At 43.5% G+C, this 2,590-nt stretch overlaps 1 pseudogene; it reads left to right on the plus strand.

The window, feature by feature from the left end:
• The first annotated feature begins 200 nt into the window (after positions 1-200).
• Positions 201-2,377, plus strand: LOC127528015 (uncharacterized; annotated as a pseudogene).
• Positions 2,378-2,590: the final 213 nt, after the last annotated feature.

A 2,590-nucleotide genomic window follows, 5' to 3' on the forward strand; every position in this document is an offset into this window, starting at 1 on the left:
GGTGCCAAACGGTGCATAGGTAAAATACTTAATCAGTGTGTGACTTGCAGGAAGCTCAGAGGGAAAGTACATGAACAGTGAATGTGTGATCTGCCAGCTGAAAGGCTCCAAATGGATCCTTCATTCTCATACGTGGGTGTAGATTTGTTTGGTCCATGGGAAGTATCTACAAGGCGCACAAGAGGAGGTCATTGCAAACAGTAAAAGATGGGCAGTACTCTTCACTTGTCTGTGTACTCGAGCAGTCCACATAGAAGTTGTTGAAGAAATGAGCTCTTCCAGCTTCATTAATGCATTAAGGCGTTTCTTTGCACTGCGTGGTCCAGCGAAACAATTAATCTGACTGTGGTACAAATTTTGTGGGTGCCTGCAGAGAATTAGGAATGGAAGCTCCAAAGCAAGGGAAGGTGCAGGAGTACCTACAAGATCAAGGATGTGCTTGGGTTTTCAACCCACCTCATTCATCGCATATGGGGGGAGTGTGGGAACGCATGATTGGAGTGGTACGACGCATATTAGACTCCATGCTGTTGCAGTCTGGTCGTGTACGACTTACTCATGAAGTGTTAACAACGCTAATGGCAGAGGTCATCACCATAATTAATGCACGTCCCCTGGTACCTGTTTCGTCTGATCCTGAACATCCTAATGTCCTAACACCTTCCATGCTGCTCACCCAAAAATAGGCACGCCTTTTCTGTCTCAAAGTAACTTTGGTACAGGTGAGATGTTGAGACACCAATGGAAGCGTGTCCAATACCTCGCTGAGGAATTCTGGAGCAGGTGGAGAACGGAATATCTCAGCACTCTGCAGACATGACAGAAATGGCAAAATAAAAGGCCTGACATCAAAGAAGGTGATGTTGTCCTTCTGAAGGAAAAGCAAGTCAGGAGGAATGAGTGGCCTATGGGAATAATAATGAAGGCTGTTCCTAGCAAAGATGGATTAATAAGGAAGGTCGAGATAAAGATAGTTCAGCAAGGAGCAACAAAAATCCTTTACAGGCCTATTTCAGAACTGGTTTTTTCTTTTATCACCAGATTAAAGTATTTGGCTCAGTTTTTTGGTGGTATCTTAAAGATACCAGACGGGGAGTGTTCTGGTTCTAATTGTTTTTGCAAACCTTTGTAATCCTAATATAAAAATCCTAATGCTACTGCTGCAAGCAGGAAGCCATGTGACAGGAGGCAGGAAGTAGGAAGTGAGTGCAGCAGCAGTAAGCATGGTGTGTTTATTACCTCTGTGTTTGTACTCTCAAACAATCCTTCGCCATCCTGCTTAGTTAGCCCTTGTGAAGGCATTCCCTGTAAGTTCTCTTTTTTCTAGTTTTATAGTCTTTGTTTAAGTAACTTTGGTTAAGGAGTGTCAAAGTAAATGTTGTATTTCATTACATAAATTTACTGAGCCTTTGGCTGTTAAGCTCTTAGTTATAAATGCTGCTGTATTTACTCTATGTTACTTATACAAGTACTTATTAGTGTTTGTTTGTATTTGTATTTACAGTTTCACACCATTTTTGTAATTAAAACATTCTCTACATCACTTCGTGGTTCCGGGAATTATTGCATGAAGGTGTTTAGCTTGCTGGATAATTGAACAGGAGATTCAGTGAGGCCAGTACAGTGAAAAGGGAGACCTACAAGCAAGATTGCTCAGTGGCTCTGACTCCATTGTCTTATAAGGCATCTTAAGGCAGAAATAACAGCGCAGTAATTTGCTCAAGAATTGCTAGAGGAGTTACAGTTACTACATTGTCCAGTTGTCCATGTAAAATGGAGCTTCAAGAATTGGAAGTTAGATCTGTTACTTGTCGTTCGACTAAATCTTCTGCTGTTTCAAATGTCAGTGTAGCAGCAGCCAAAGCACGTGCTAAGGCAGAAGCTGCCCAAGCTAGAGCTGCCTTTTCAAAGAAGGAGATTGAACTTAGAATGGAAAAGGCCCCGTCTAGAAGCCATGTTAGATGCTCTGGAGAAAGAGAGAGAGGCAGAGGCTGCGCTGGCTGAAGCAGCTGTGATGGAGGCTGCAGTTGCAAACTTAGAGGCCGCAGAAATTGAACTCGGATCCCAGTTACTGCCAGCACAGAGCCCACAGCAGCATACTGAACAGTATGTAAATGAGCATAGCGGCAGGCATTCATTCAGGGAAGGATGTTTGAATAATGGCCCCATTCCGGACATGTGTGTCCTCAACCTGGTAGCAGATGAAAATATAGCCCGAGAAGAAGCAAGCTATCTGGCATCAGGTCATCTTGCAGATACTACTGTACACAATAAAGAGTCTCCTTTAAGGCAAAGGAGCCATCCTACCCTTTTAAGTAATCAGCCAAGCAGTGCTCGGAGCCTGCCTGTGCTAACACCTTGCCCCCAGTCGTTATAACCACCACATGGATGAAACTGCTGGACACTCTCGTGACCATGCCTCATCAGATTTAGCAAGGTATCTGGTACGAAGCCAACTGATATCATCCGGACTAAATAAGTGTGATGACCGGCCCGAGAATTATTTGGCCTGGAAATTCACATTCCTTAATGCCATAGAGACATTGGGTCTTACAGCGGGAGAAGAGATAGATTTATTGATTAAATGGCT

This window comes from Erpetoichthys calabaricus, chromosome 5 (genome assembly GCF_900747795.2).
Source record: "Erpetoichthys calabaricus chromosome 5, fErpCal1.3, whole genome shotgun sequence".
Taxonomy (NCBI): domain Eukaryota; kingdom Metazoa; phylum Chordata; class Cladistia; order Polypteriformes; family Polypteridae; genus Erpetoichthys; species Erpetoichthys calabaricus.